At 35.2% G+C, this 16463-nt stretch overlaps 2 pseudogenes; both read left to right on the top strand.

Moving 5' to 3' along the window:
- The first annotated feature begins 215 nt into the window (after positions 1–215).
- On the top strand, positions 216–5262 carry LOC133182674 (uncharacterized; annotated as a pseudogene).
- Positions 5263–11491: 6229 nt separating this feature from the next.
- On the top strand, positions 11492–16207 carry LOC133182279 (cytochrome P450 2C25-like; annotated as a pseudogene).
- Positions 16208–16463: the final 256 nt, after the last annotated feature.

Here is a 16463-nt window from a genome sequence, read left to right as displayed (position 1 = left end):
GCAAACTGCGCATAGTCATAAAAGTGTGGGCGGGGTTTTTCCCTTAAAAATCGTGGTATGGTAATTTATGGGCGGAGCTAACTATACAGTGATTATCATATATATATATATATTGTCTACTTCTTTCGGACTTACCATCTTGCGAATTTGCGCACATATTTTTCACATTGTCATTCCAATATTTTATTTTATTGCATCCTTCAACATCAAGAACAATGGCTTCCCCTTGTAAGCGTAGAAGAACAAATGCTCCACAGCAGAGCTTTTTACGTTACACTTTTGGACTGGCCGCAAAGTTGAGGTACCGGGTCTCGGATTTTCTTTGTTCATCCGTCGCAAAGTTTCTGAAACTTGCTGCAAAGGTGAGGAACACCTCACCAGAGATGCTTATTTCAGCGGCACTACCAACAACAGCAGCATGTATGGGACCAAATGCCTGCTTGCAGATGAAGCCCTATGGAGACTATACCATTCCTGGCAATCTATTTATGATCGGTATGAAGTTTTCAATTGTTATTTCACATTACATGTACAATTACTCGTATTTCCAATGAAATATTATTTATGTCTCTGCTAACGTAACTAAATAAGATCAGAAAGAATAAACAGTGATGTGGGTAAATTTTAGGAACCGATATCTATATCATGTATAATGAGAATTTATTTGGTCGGAAATATTTTAATGGCGCAGATCCCAATACCTTGGGAGAGGTTAGGGGCAAAAGTTTCATTTGTAGTCCTTCAAATCAGCAGGAAAAGAAAAATGGGGTTGCGTCACTTTTAACACATTTCGCAATTGTTGTTCAGGTGTCAGATTAATAATTTTAAGTTTTACACTAACTATATATTTCAATGATTTGTACAAAAAATTTAGGCAGAGTATAAGTATTTCTGGCTTTGTTTTCTGAATATAATTAAACCGAATATAAAAATATAAGGAAGGGGGGGGGGGAGAGAGAGAAGGGATTGTATGGTTTTATTTAATAATATCAAAATGATTTACGCATTGTTGACTATCAAGTGAAAAACTAATATTTTACAATATACAATATGTAGTTCTATTTCGGGATATCAATATCACTGTATGAGGTATTGTTGTTAATGATCACTGTAAGTTAGGGGCAGATAATTTAAACAAGTTTGCAGAATTCAGTGAAAAAAAAATCATATTCAGAAATTGAGCTAAACCTGACCCCTCAAACAGTTTATTTCTATGATATCTGATTCATGGCCACAAACCTCAGTTGGCTATGGAATATGAGTGACAGACAATGGATTGACTTCTTCATGCATTTTTGTATGCATTTCTTAAGTAACTTCATGTTATTTCATCGGCATTTCTTCTTTAAACAAATGAGGAGTGGTTAATGCAACACTAAGATCTAATTTAAATGACCAGTTATATTTTGTGCTTCATACAATAATGCGGTAATAAGTTATCAAATTATTCTTATGCCAAATTGTGAACCATTGATCATAAATCCATGCAAATGAAATAATTGTCAATTAGCTAACATATATAAACATTCATATCTCACATTACAAATAATTGCTAGATTTTAGAAAAAAAAAATACATGAATGTCATGCCCCTATATATTGACAGTTAAATTAAATTTTAAATCCATGTCCCCACTGACATGCAAGTTTTAAATTCAAAATCTATGAACATTAACTTTGGTGAAAGCGGGTCAATTGACATGAAAAATTATTTAAATTTTGATTCCATGGAATACAAGTATATAGACGGTGGATTTAATCTGAATTAACAAAGTAGGGCCTAATACTGACTTTATGCTCTTGTTGATTTCTCTTAATTCCATACATAAGCTCACATCTTATTTTTTTCTTTAATAGGTGTTGCAGAACCAGGGAGTGGCAAATCACCTGCATTTGATTTTGCAATGGGCAGTCCCCTGGATACAATATCTCATGAGTTGGGAAAGCCTATTCATGTCTCAGAATGCTCAAAGGCAGCACTTCTGAAAGTCCAAAAAGAACTCGGAGGAAGAGGGATCATTTGTGCAGATGAAGTCAGCCAATTTCTAAATTCAATGCTGAGGCGCAGCCAGGCTGACTCATCAGGTAGGGAAAATTGTAAATGTTTGACAATCATACATGTAGCTTATTTAGGATCAGATAAAAAACATGATCACTTCTGGACCCAAATAATTAAATATATGAATGAAAGCACTAAGCAGCTAAATGTTGCTCAAAATCTACTACATTTTTTCAACCATTTCATTAACGGAGAAGGAATTGGTATTGAGTTTACAAAACATAGATCTGTTTTTATATAGAGAAAGCCTAAAAATAATTCCCATGTTGTTTTATAGTCACTGACTTCTCACTTCCAAGCCCTTCATCCCTATTTTCTATAAATTAAGGGAAAAGCTGAGTACACACACAGATTTCCGCTATCTGATTATGCTACGGGTAGCATTTTCAAACTAATGATAATTATGTCCACATGTCCCAGAAGAAAAGTATTTTTCTAACAAGTAAAATTCTGAGTAAAATGTTTGACTCAATAGAGGATGTTATCCTAAGTTGGAGGCCTGGAATCTAAACATCATACAGATAGACACATGCCACCTTTAAAAAATTGTTTGGATGCCCTTTCCCGACCGATTGGCTAAAAATGGCCCGACTCAAGACTTTTATAACCTCCAGGAAGCAATTATTATTATTATTTTTATTTTTTTTTTGTATTTTGGAAAAAAGACTTTAAAAATTTAGCATTGAATTTGATACTTTTTGAGGAAAAAAATTCTCACTTACCTACCGACCCATTTCTTTTCATCCTAAGTCGGGAGAGGGCAAACAAACATTATTTTAAACTTGACCATAGCACAAATTTCATTCATTATTCCCTCTGCTTCCTTTGGAAGATTCTAATTATGTTCCGTGCCTTGGTGGTTGTAAAATTGACCTGAGGAAAATGTTAAGTATACTGTATCTTAATTCAGAAGAAGTTAATTCATTAAAATGGCATATACACACGTATGTGCTACAATTAAAAACAAGTTAAAAGTTATCCCTCTCAAATTAGCTGTAATTCTTCGAGGTTTATTGTTTCATAAAATCATGTATAGCATACTGCTCATTATATGGACATTTAAAACAATAATATATGTTATCATATATACATATATACTGAGAAAGTCGTGAATATATAGATTCGTTTTCATTATTGATTTACAGGTGAAAGACAGTTACTGCTAACACTATGGGGAGGAAGAGGACATAGTGTGGCTTATGCCAGCAAGGCAGATGCAGATGTAGAGATTTCAAGGTCTGGCCTTTGTGTTGGAGGTTTCACTCAGCCAGATCGGATGGCTGAGATAATCTCAGAAATGAAAGAAAGCAGTGATGGGTTGTTCGAAAGATTTTTGTTTTGGATGTTGCCAGGATACATGTACTCTGGAGGGTGAGTAGTACTTAATAAATTAAGCAGATTCATGTATTGGCATCCCTTTTCATTTTCTTTCTATTAAAGTGGACTTAATTAAGAGGTTTCATTATAAGTAATAAAAAAAAAAAACAATACACAAAAATGAATAACTCTGTCTAACCCTGAAGATATCTTCTTGCTACTTGTAACTAAAGGGTTAACAAAAATGGTGATGGATTTGAGAGCATTCTTTTATATAATAAAATTGTAACTCAATCAATGGCAAGCACAAAAAGAAAAATGCAAAAATTACGACATTGAAAAACATTAATCTTAACACTGAATTTGCCAAACTGAAAGCCTCACTCTGAGTGACATTTCTTTCTTAGTAATGATTATATGCAACGATTTTTCTTTCAGGAAGATTAAGGCAGCCCATGAAGAATTCAAGTCCCAGTATCTATTGCACTCATTAAATCCTGTGTATCAGGAGATATTTCGTGTACATGAAGGAGAAACTCCTAGAGTGTACAGATTTTCTCCTGAAGCACAGGAATTCTTTAATGAAGTAGAGGAAAAAGTACGCTTCGGGGTGCTTGAACAGTCTTCGGCCATGGTTGTAGATAGCAGCGACGAGGAGGACAGTGCTGAAGACATGGAACCTATTAGAAGTCCTCTCGGATCTAAATACATGGATCAATTAGGTCGTTTGACACTAATTCTGCATGTATTTACATCCGTATTGCAACAGATACTGGGAAGGATGGCCGGCAGTATTCAGATACCCCTTGAAATCCCCCTGGCAAGGATTGAAGGGGCAAAGGGTCTTCTGGACCATATCGTAAAGCAGAATGAAATGATATTAAATGTAAGTTCCCTCTTCATCACATGTCAAAATGCTTTATACAGTTGAACTTCCATATCTCAAACATCAATACCTTTAGTACCATGGATATCTTGAAGTCATTTGGAAGTCCCAATCACTTTTCCTTGATGTATTAACCATTAATATCTTGAACCTACAGTTATCTTGTACTTTTTTTCTCGGTCCCATTGAGTTTGAGATGATGAGGTTTTACTATACATATTAATTTATCATTCATGTCTTACTCTGCTATCTGCATTTAGGGAAAATGAAGCTCTGCTTAAACTGTATGTTTCAAGTGCAAGAAATAGTCCATGTATTTTAGAACTATATTCCTGACTGCAATATTTACCTTTTATTGCAAGTAACTGCTAGACTAGTATGTTTGAGGACAACAAATAATAGTCAGGTAGTATTGTTTTTCTTTTCTCTGACCCACATTTATTTATGTGTAATATTTTTCAGGCCCTCTTCCCTGGACAATCAGAATTTAGTGGTGACCAGCAAAGCAGTAGAACACCAACAGGTTGTCCTGATCCTAAATTATCAATCAAGAATGACCTCTCAAGGAAAGTTCTGTTGGATAATGGGCCAGTATTTCCCCTCAGACAGGCGTACAGATCTAGGATTAGAGTGGAAATAATAACAAGCTCATTTGCCATTACAATACTTGAGGAGCTGGCAGACAAAGGCCTTGGATTTTTTAAGAGAGTCAAAATTTCCAAGGGTAAACCTGTTGCTATGTTTTTTAAGGAAATTCCAACCTCAGTTAATCAAAATGCATTGGCTGAGCTTGGAATTTCCTTTGAATTCTATAAGCATCAGTTTTTTTACCAGTTTCTTTTGGACTTGAAATTCAGATTCTTGACCATCATCCGAAAGCCCCTCTTGCACACGCTCCCCAAGTGAATGAGGATCCTTCTGATGATGTACATCAAGTATCAAACCAGTCTAGTGGAAACTGGAAGCTCTCTATGATGATGAATAAATACTCCTATCAGTGATGCCTGTTGTCTAAACTCATTGTTTAAATATAAATGCATAAATGTAATATTGTTATACAGGCATTCTTCTATTTTTTCAATCATTGAGAAAGAAAAGTAGATTTTATTGTTATTTTATAGATTATACAAAAGCATTTGATACTGTCGAACGTGTGCATTTATGGCACAAACTTGGTTTATATGGAATCAAAGGAAAATTGCTTGGCATTTTCCGGTTGATGTATTCTAATATGAAATGTTGTATAAAATATGCGGGATTGCTACATACGTATCACAATTATTTAAAAATAATAACGGTCTTCTGCAGGGGGAAGTTCTGTCTCCTATTTTATTTTCTTTATATGTAAATGACATTGAATAAGAGTTTTTAAAACAAGGAAATGTGCCTGTTGATCTGCAAGAATTGATTTTATTCGTTTTAGTGTATGCAGATGATATGGTCATTATGGCAGAATCGATAAATGAGCTACAAAGAATGTTAAATACTTCATATGATTATTCCTCAAAATGGAACCTCTCTGTAAATATATCGAAAACAAAAATCGTTATCTACAGAAACGGTGGCAAAGTATGTAAGGAAGAACAATGGCATTCAAACGGTGAACCAATTGAGGATGTTGATCAATTTATATATCTTGGTATACATTTGAATTATAATGGAAAATTTAATATCACAAAACAGCTGCCAATTCAGGGTAAAAAAAGCAATGTTTTCCTTGAAATCAAAAACCAATCAAATGTGTTTACATATTGAGACAATGTTTTTATCTTTTGATACTTATGTTGCAAGCATATTGAATTATGGTTGCGAAGTATGGGGCGTACACAGTGCTAGTGATATTGAAAAAGTACATTTGAACTTTATTAAATATGTTTTAGGTGTTAGACAGAGCACAAATACTACCATGATTATGTTGAAACTGGTAGACTTTCGATGAAGATTGTTCACATTTTTTGTATTTTTAAATTTTGGTTCCTGTTGTTAGAAACAGAAAATATTGTATCTGAAAATGTGTTGTAAATCTTTGTCTTCGCTTCTTCTAAAATGTAATCATTAATTACATGTATATTTTTATATTGTAATATTATTTTGTTAATGTATAGATCTCAGAGTTTATTTCTTTCACTGTTTTGTAAAAATATGCATATATTGACATTGTGGACTTTAATGTGTCTATGTGCTTCTTGTATGATGTAGATTCTCATGATAATAAATAAGTTAACATTTTTATTCTGCATTCTCATTTCTTTAGTTTAAAAATACAGAGCAATTTGATTGCACTGAAGAAAAGAAGGGTTAAATATTTATGGAACTTTTTCTTACTATAACAAAAGTTTTAATTTTATTTAATTGATAAACTGGTGATCAAGAAAATCTGAAAAATGGATGAAAAGTATCCCAGATGATTGATATCATGCTTATACTAGCTGGTATATGCAAAAACAACTTTATACTTGTTCTCAATCAGGAAGAGGTTATGAAGGGCAATAATTTTGTCATGATTTACTCAGAACTGATAATACATTTTTCTTAAACATCAAAATGTTAGACATTCCCTGAAATCATGTCAGTGCCTTGAAAGAAAAATCTTAATATATTCATTGAGTTTTTGGAACATCCAAATGTACTGTATTAAATATTCCAGAAATCAAAGCAATGTCTTGAAAGAAAAATCTGCATCTACCTGATACATGTAAAATTTATAATGGAGGACGCTGCCACTGAACAGCATGACCTCACCATCAAAACTCAGTACTTATAAACTGATATGATACAAAGAAAATACAGCTTTATGTCTTGTATTTGAGGATGCTGAATGCAGGCTCACATTAAGCTACTGTATACTTTTTCAAAATTTTATTAAGGCAGGAACATTAATATAGAACACGGAATTATTATACTTAAATAAAGTGGATTTTCTGGGAGCATCTCAACTTGTGTTATCATTTACTTAAAGGTTGATTATGTGTAGAAAACTTGTCGCAAGCGCAGCGAGGCGGCGCAAAGCGCAGTTCGTGTAGCAAGCTCCATAGGCAATGTGTATCAATGGAGGGAGTTTAATAAACCATCGGGATCGGAATACCAATTCCTCATAAAATTTCTATCCATAATGGAAAGGATGAAAAGGCATTTGTAATGGCATATTACCTTTAAGTGAGGTATAGTAATTTGGAATTAGTATGGTGACATCACATTTTTATCAAATTGAAACTGCTGACATGTATTTCAGATTCTGCTTGAAAGTATAATGCTGAAAAAGGAAACAATATAGCTCAAAAAGTGACAATGGTTTACTATATTTTATTTTGCAATATAACAGTTAACTATGCAATGCTTATATTTAAATTGTATAATATAAACCTATGATTTAACACCCAGACTTGACTAGACTTTTTTCCTATGCATGTGTGCACTCACTTGCATCCTTAATCATAACCTGGACAATTGTCACAACATGCTACAAATTTTATCAGTATCTGTTTCGCAAAATTTTTGTTAATACTGATTAAATTTAAAAACCACTGCTCTTGGCAATTCATACTATTCATCAGAAGAAATGTCTTGCAGAAATGTAGGCTACTCTACCAGAAGCACTGTGTTGGACAAATGCCGCTGACTTCACCAGAAGCACTGTGTTGGACAAATGTCGCTCAATGCCGCTGACTTTACCAGAAGCTCTGTGTTGGACAAATGCCGCTCAATGCCGCTGACTTTATCAAAAGCACTGTGTTGGACAAATGCCGCTCAATGCCGCCGACTTTACCAGAAGCTCTGTGTTGGACAAATGCCGCTCAATGCCGCTGACTTCACCAGAAGCTCTGTGTTGGACAAATGCCGCTGACTTTCCTAGAAGCTCTGTCTTGGACAAATGTCGCTCAATGCCGCTGACTTCACCAGAAGCACTGTGTTGGACAAATGTCGCTCAATGCCGCTGACCTTACCAGAAGCTCTGTCTTGGACAAATGCCGCTCAAGGCCGCTGACTTTACCAGAAGCTCTGTGTTGGACAAATGTCGCTCAATGCCGCTGACTTCACCAGAAGCACTGTGTTGGACAAATGCCGCTCAATGCCGCTGACTTCACCAGAAGCTCTGTGTTGGACAAATGTCGCTCAATGCCGCTGACTTCACCAGAAGCACTGTGTTGGACAAATGCCGCTCAATGCCGCTGACTTTACCAGAAGCTCTGTGTTGAACAAATGCCGCTCAATGCCGCTGACTTCACCAGAAGCACTGTGTTGGACAAATGCCGCTCAGTGCCGCTGACTTTACCAGAAGCTCTGTGTTGGACAAATGCCGCTCAATGCCGCTGACTTCACCAGAAGCACTGTTTTGGACAAATGTCGCTCAATGCCACTGACTTCACCAGAAGCACTGTGTTGGACAAATGTCGCTCAATGCCACTGACTTCACCAGAAGCACTGTGTTGGACAAATGCCGCTCAATGCCGCTGACTCTCACCAGAAGCTCTGTGTTGGACAAATGCCGCTCAATGCCGCTGACTTTACCAAAAGCACTGTGTTGGACAAATGCCGCTCAATGATAATGACTTCACCAGAAGCACTGTGTTGTACAAATGCCGCTCAATGCCGCTGACTTCACCAGAAGCTACTAGTATGTCTTGGACAAATGCCGCTCAAGGCCGCTGACTTTATCAAAAGCACTGTGTTGGACAAATGCCGCTCAATGCTGCTGACTTCACCAGAAGCACTGTTTTGGACAAATGTCGCTCAATGCCGCTGACTTCACCAGAAGCACTGTGTTGGACCAATGTCGCTCAATGCCGCTGACTTCACCAGAAGCTCTGTGTTGGACAAATGCCGCTCAATGCCGCTGACTTTACCAAAAGCACTGTGTTGGACAAATGCCGCTCAATGCCGCTGACTTCACCAGAATCTCTGTGTTGGACAAATGTCGCTCAATGCCGCTGACTTCACCAGAAGCTCTGTCTTGGACAAATGTCGCTCAATGCCGCTGACTTCACCAGAAGCACTGTGTTGGACAAATGTCGCTCAATGCCGCTGACTTCACCAGAAGCACTGTGTTGGACAAATGTTGCTCAATGCCGCTGACTTCACCAGAAGCACTGTGTTGGACAAATGCCGCTCAATGCCGCTGACTTTACCAGAAGCACTGTGTAGGACAAATGCTGCTCAATGCTATTTATATTATTTCAAAAATTCTCTTTGGGAAATATTCTCCTTACTTTGCTATAAGCAATATCTGAGATTTGATTTTTCTATTAATGGTATGTTGATGTAAGCTATGATTTTCGTGACTTCTTACATGAAGGAATAGCCAAGATATGTCTTAAGTTAGGACAGATTCAATGGCCTCACTTAGGACTAAGATATCTCTTAAGATATGTCTTAGTCCTAAGATGGCTTCGATAGCATGCCTGCAGGCTGTTTGACAACACAGACAACTGCTTCCTCAATAAAAATGGAACTCGCAATGATTGGTTATCTACAAAGTTACTTAATTAAATACCGTTCTCCTTCTACATGCAAGTACTCTGAAGTTGAAATTTAAAAGATGTTGGGGTTCCTCATTGACAATATCTATGTAGTCTTTAGAGACAAGGTCTTCAAACAATCTGTTGGAATTACTGTTGGTACTAACTGTGCTCCTTTATTAGCCGACCTGTTTTTTTTTTATTCCTTTGAAGCAGGGTTTATTCCAAAACATCTATTTCATCAGAAGAAAACTCTTGTTGTGGCCTTCAACTCGATATTTAGATAAATTGACGATGTTTTATCAATTAACTGTAGTTACTTTTACTAATATATCGACTAGATATATCCCAGTGAATTCGGAATTAAAGATACTACAGTGTCTGCAACATCTTTTTTCATATTTGGATGTTAACTGACTATAGACGATAATGACCAACTAATAACTTAACTACAGTGTACAGTATGACAAACGGGATGACCAGCTTTTCTATCAACTTTCCTTATTTATATAGTAATATTCCAACATCACCTGCATCTGGTTGTTCATGTCTCCCAACTGATTCGGTACGAAAGAGCATGCTCTGAGTGCGATCAATTTTTACACCGAGACAAGCTACTGACAAATAAGCTTCTGTTATAAGGATTTCAAAAACCCCTCTTAAAGTCAGCTTTTTGCAAATTCTACGGTCGTTATAATGACCTTGTTTGTAAATACAACCTATCGTTGAGTCGTATTTTGTCTGGCATGTTTTATACATTTTGTTAGGTCATTGCTTTTATACTTATTTTGACTACTGAGTACTCCGTATCTGTAATAAATACATAGGACTCACGGTGTGTGTGTGTGTTTTGTCGACAGGGGATGCTTACTCTTCATAGGCATCAGGCTCCGGGGCCATAAAACTTAGATGTTCTCACTCTTGATCTCAGTCTTACTTTTCCATTATAAATTCCAAAGGAAATGGCCCCGGAGCCAGTCCCACTCCCACCTCTGGTGTTTCCAGGGGTCCGTGTTTCTTGCCCTGTTCACGATTCGTTTTGTTTACTGGATTTTTATGAGATCGATCGCTGTTCGTTATCTTCACATTTTTTACATAATTAAATAAGTAAAACTGCACAGTGAAATGCCTAATAAAATTTGAATTCGATACAAAGATATGATGCACAATTACATGTATTTGATTTGGAAAAAAGATGGCTACAATTAGCAATACAAGGAAACAAGTTTGATCGATTTTTGATTGTGTACACTTTTTCCCTAGTATCAGAGATGCAATTCTAAATGTTTTATCTCAATAACTACATCGTATTCAAAATAAACATTTAAACTGTCATGGACACAGATAAATAGCAAACAAAATAAACCAAATAAGATTTTACAGGTCGCCCACGTGGCGCAGTGGTAATAGCGTTTGCCATAGAGTCGCTGAGTAAGGAGTTGATACTTACTCTGCGGGTTCGGATCACACCGCGGGATTTAAAGACCGGTCCTTCGGATGAGACCGTATAAACAGAGGTCCCGTTTCGCAGTAGGTGCTCACTGCTCAAGGGTCCTAACTGCCGAGTAAAGGTCTAAATTTGCAGCCCTCCATCGGCAAGTGGTGGCGTCCGAATATGAGCACAGGAGTTCGCAATTTTATCAATAAAGTCAATAGGAATCATTCGATTGACCAAGCCGTGAGCTATGCTAAAATTGTGAACTTCTGTGATATGAGTGAAAAATTCTCGAAGGGAAATAAACAAAAAAAAACCCCAAGATTTTACAGTTGAGAAGGTTATTACTGCGTGCCATACTCATCGACAACTGACTTTCAAGGAAAGATAATGATAGATTTGTGGACACTTTTTCTTGCCTGTGCGGTTATTATTTTGTGCGTGTGGTGGAGGAAAACCTCTAGGGAATCCTCCTTACCCCCGGGTCCACCCACTATTCCTTTCCTAGGAAATCTACTCTCTGTGTCTCCTGATACTATGTTAGAGAATTTTCAGACTTACAGAAAAAAGTATGGAGATGTTTTCAGCTTGATTACAGGTACCAAAACAATGGTTGTTGTGAACGGAATGGACACCATTCGAGATATTTTCATTAAGCATGGGGACATCGTTTCCGAAAGGCCAGATCTTTTTGTAAACAAAGTAATAACCAAGTATAAAGGTATATAAGACTAATATTTTACAATATTCGTAGTTAGATACATACAGAAACTTGTTGGGGTCATTTTTAAAAATTTTTAAAGCAAGTATATCTTCATGTAGTACTTTTTGCAGGGACACCATTTGAAAATTAAATTGTGTTTATAATGATATATATCTTATATATTTCTGGGATTTGATGTCTTGAACCTCTATCAGATTTCATATGGCCACATTCTTAGCATAAATAAAGGAGGTCTTTTTTTAGTTTTTTTTCCCTACTTTTACATACACATATGCAAACATCCTCAGAAAATTTCAAAGCAAGTTTGCTCAAATCATGGCCTGCGGGTATATAGAGATGGGTCACAGTGGGGGATTATAATTTATCTCCAAGAAATACATGAAGAGAGAAAAAAACTTTAAAAAGATCTCAAAAATCGGGGCAACAATAAAAATCGGAAAAAACTTGTTCAATTTTTTCCAGCCCTATCCCCGAGGTATAGTTGGGGCCACCAGGACAAAGCATCAAATATAAATGAAAAATCTTTTATATTTTCTTCAAAACACCAATGTCACAAATACTCATATTGATAAACATGCATACCAATCTACTGCGAATTCATATTCATTCAAAACATGACTCATTGAGCTTTGAGGATAAAATAGGTAATGTAAAAGTACTTTTTTCAGCTTGGTATTAATTTACGCTATGTACGCCGCTACAAATTTTCCGCGGAAATTTGTCCCAGCGTACTTATCTGTATTTAGAAATTAATGAAATTTTCAAAGATTCAAGACGAGAATATCAAGTGATGGTATCAGTTAGAATTAATTTTACCGTTTTATTTTAGAAGCAAGGTCAGGTCAAAATCATTATATTTTTGAATAACTTATAGAATGAAGAAATTATGTTGCCAATCATGTGATGCCTATTCCTATTTCAAAAGATAAAATGTTCTTCTTTTTGCTTAAAATGATGTTACTACATAAGGTCTATCAGATGATAGTACTAAATTGACAATAATAATTTAACTAAAGTAGTTATAGGCTAACCCGAATTTCCTCTCTTTTTCTTAAATTTTAAGGGAATATTGGTTATTTTTATATGCTTCATATATTTAAATTTTTCTAATTTTCACATATGGCAAAGTAATTATATTAAGATACAAAATGATATAAAAACAAAAAGTTTTGACCGTTTAATAAGAGAGAAAAAAACACATTTTACTAATTTTTAGCTCAAATATGTTCTGAGAGACTTAGACTGGAAACTTTCAAAAGTTAACAAGATTGTAATTTGTTTGGAAAATCATATTTATTTGATATATTTTAAACTTTAGTCCATAATTATCATTTTAGTTCCATAAGAAAATTTCATTAAGTCTCTTATTGTTTAAAATTTCTAGATAAATTCATTGTTTAGTAGATATTTTGAGAAGCATTAAAGGAAATATTTTCATACACCGCCGTTCCGCCAAAAATATAGTTCCTGCTAGATTTCAAACTTGGTTTACCATTTTTATTCTTAGTTGTACAGTTGTGCGGAGGAAAGAAAAATATGATTTTTTTTAATCTCTTACATCAAAATATATAATACATATAAGCAAATATACTTTGAATATTTCATTTAGTCAGAAACCAGACAAGAATCCCTCCTTAAAGTACATTTAAGGCATATGGTGGTAATCATATGGTGGTAAACCCTAGGATTGAACAGATATTGTGATAAAATATACGGTCAAATTATTTATGAAAAAATAGACAAACAATGTTTAACGGTGTTTAATGATGAGCGTTGTGATATTTGGGTCTCTTGTTACATAAAGGTGTCATCTTTTCCTCGGGAGAATTTTGGAAAGAGCACAGAACGTTCAGTCTAAATGCTCTCAGAGAGTTTGGATTTGGAAAACGAAGCTTGGAATCTAAAATATTGGAGGAGGTGGATGTTTTTGTCAACGAAGTTCAGTCAACAAATGGACAACCATTCAATATGCAAGCTTTGATAACTGTATGCGTCTCAAATATCATGTGTTCCATTAACTTTGGTAAAAGATTTGAACATAGCGACAAAAATTTTAAGTCACTCATCGAAGCAATAAACGAAAACTTAAGCAATGGAAATATGATATTTCTAGCGAGCTTTCTTCCGTTTTGAGGTATTTTCCAGGTGATCCATTAAAGATTAGAAAAGTATTGAAGAATGTTGATTTGGTGGAAAAGTATCTTTTAAAAATTATCAGCGATCACAAAGAAAGCTTTGATGAAAACAATCTTAGAGATTTCATCGATGTGTATTTGAAGAAAATGAAATCGGAAGAGAGCAACCCAAACACGACCTTTGATGGTGAGTTAATCTAACAGAATTATTAATCTATAAACTATGAGAGAGTTGCACGAAGCAATGCGTCTTTGAAGTTTATATAGGTATTTTGACTTTGCAGGCAAAAATAAGTAACAAGTAAGTGTACACAATCTTAAGCTTTACTTTTTACTTCAGTATTCTACATACTAAGTAGATGATGAGATTTGCAACCCTCAATGTAAAAAAAAAACCAAAAACATTAGATTAAGAGTAAATGTTAACCTTTGTGTAAAAATAATTACTCTTAATTTGCTATTTTTTAAATGAACATTTATGTGTTATTAAAAGAAAAATTGACTCTTGGTGTAAAAATATATAATTTCCAAGCTAAATCTTTATCCACTCTGACAATGTCAAGGTTTTCCCTTTCATATTAAGCCCATCGTCTAGCATACTCCTCGCCGGAATTCATAATGGAAATGAAGTTTTGTTGGCATTTGAAAAAGTGTGAAAGTTTTTACTTTAAGGGTCGTTTTTAGATTTAAAAATGTAAAAACATTCAACTATTTTCCAGATGAACAGTTGGTGAAGCTTTTGCTAGATTTCTTTGCTGCTGGAACGGAAACAACATCTACAGCTCTTAGGTGGTTTGCTGTTTTTATGATCAGAAACCCGGAAGTGCAAGAAAAAATGCGAAAGGAAATCAATGACGCCATAGGAAATACCAGGTACCCTACAATGGACGACAGACCAAATCTACCCTACACAGAGGCAGTCCTTCATGAGGTTCTTCGTATTGGATGTATCGTGCCTTTATCTCTCCCTCATGGATTAAAAACTGATTTAAAATACAAAGAATTTATTATTCCGAAAGATGTTATTTTAATTCCTAATCTATATTCCGTACTTTTTGACCCAGACGTGTTTGAAGATCCGGAAGTCTTCCGGCCGGAGAGATTCTTGGATGATAAGGGAAAATTGATTAACACAGACAAAGTCTTGACATTCTCACTTGGTAAGAGTTTTAATTTCCCTGGATTTAATTGATATGGAATTTTTAAATAAGTGGTTGTTTTGTTCAGATTTTTCATTACAGCATTGTCAAAAACTATGCACTTTAAAAAGATTTTTGAAGACTTAAGTAGATAGATCTGCTTCGCCAGCAATAGTTGCAGTTTTTGGCACAGAATTGATCACATTGTCTTTCATCCATCAGACACTCGTCAAAAATACCTTTTTGTGTTCATTATAAAGGTATTTTCAAATCGCCCGTTCAATTTTTTTTTCATTAGAAACCCGTCAAAGATGAGATACCTTTTTGTGTCCATTAAAAATATATTTTCACAATCGCCCGTTCAATATTTTTATTTTGCCCAATGTGGTACAAATAGTACACGCCCTACCTGACAATTAAACTTGACAGAATTCATTCTTGAATTGAAACTTTTGCCCACGCAGTTTGTGGATACTTACATGTAGTATATCTTTATACTACAGAAAATTGTAACACAGAAGAAAAACTTGTAACATGCAACATTTTAAGTATAATATTTTTCAACCCTCTCCAATATTATATTGAAGAAATGTGTCTTTTAATTTGGAATAATAAAATTTCTTTGACGACACATACCCATCTACATTATAAGTCGTATTCCAAAAAGAGGAGGCATCCTTTTTACATCAAATACTGTTTCTATATTTTGAATTTACGACACGACCTCTTTAGCTCCATTTCGTACTACAAATGTACTTTTATCTCAGGTCGTCTTGTTTTGATATCTTTTGGGTTTTTTTTTAGGTCGTCGTGTTTGTCTTATTATATCCTCTGTTTTATCTCAGGTCGTCGTGTTTGTCTTGGCGAATCCTTTGCTAGGATGGAATTGTTTCTGTTTGCTTCATCCATGGTGCAGCGATTTAAAATCCTTCCTGCTGACCCCAAACAGATACCACCATTGAAGGGGGTTCTCGGGGTGACTTATGGTCCAAAAGACGTCTTATTAAAGGCAACCAGTGTTTAGTTGTTTAATTTCTTGTATGAAATGCACAAATTTCATATTTTCCATCAATCAGTCTATTTCTCTATGAAACATTTTAAGTAATAAGTATTACTTACTCGTAACTTCATAATGAAATGCATGTCAGTTATTCCCTAGGCATAAGATTAACAGTTATTCATTGGCACCATGCTCTCTTAATTGAAGTGGCCTATTTTAGCTAAGTTAGTCACCCTTTTGCTTCACACATTCTTTACATAAAATAACATTAACAAAACTATAGGTTTCACAAAGTAATCTCTTGAGTTGTCAC

The sequence above is a fragment of the Saccostrea echinata genome, unplaced genomic scaffold, assembly GCF_033153115.1.
Source record: "Saccostrea echinata isolate AGI-Se365-2 ecotype Australia unplaced genomic scaffold, CSIRO_AGI_Sech_v1 ptg000009l, whole genome shotgun sequence".
Lineage (NCBI taxonomy): Eukaryota > Metazoa > Mollusca > Bivalvia > Ostreida > Ostreidae > Saccostrea > Saccostrea echinata.
The sequence above is the reverse complement of the archived record's forward strand: the minus strand, read 5'-3'. Positions and strand labels throughout refer to the sequence as shown.